This window comes from Penaeus monodon, chromosome 30 (genome assembly GCF_015228065.2).
Source record: "Penaeus monodon isolate SGIC_2016 chromosome 30, NSTDA_Pmon_1, whole genome shotgun sequence".
Taxonomy (NCBI): domain Eukaryota; kingdom Metazoa; phylum Arthropoda; class Malacostraca; order Decapoda; family Penaeidae; genus Penaeus; species Penaeus monodon.
Genome location: NC_051415.1, coordinates 10,116,495 through 10,116,845, shown reverse-complemented (window position 1 = coordinate 10,116,845; position 351 = coordinate 10,116,495). Strand labels below are relative to the sequence as shown.

The window sequence follows — 351 nt, the reverse complement described above, 5'->3', positions numbered from 1 at the left end:
CAAGTTAGTGTGCAACTGATTATTCATATTAACAGAAAATGCAAGTGGGACAAAAGTAGTGAAAAGTGTATACATTGGATGGATGAAATATTGCGCAGGCTTCAGTTGAGATGCAAAAAGACAGACATACACAAAAGACCAAGAAAGTATTGTATATGAATACATCATTACCAGTAGTGGGTAAACTATATAGGTCTATGGGCAAAGATGACAACAGATACATCCAACATTAAATATAATTAATACAATGATTGATAAAAAGAAACAAGCAAATTGAAACAAACTGAAAAACAGTGCACTGACATCATCGTCAACTGGAACACATTCCTCTAATTAAGATAGACCCTGCAT

At 33.6% G+C, this 351-nt stretch overlaps 1 protein-coding gene across 1 annotated transcript in view; it reads right to left on the bottom strand.

Moving 5' to 3' along the window:
- Nucleotides 1-351, bottom strand: part of LOC119592511 (nuclear transcription factor Y subunit beta-like) — a gene marked incomplete in the record, with an annotated part of 10,496 nt that overhangs the window by 6,984 nt on the left and 3,161 nt on the right.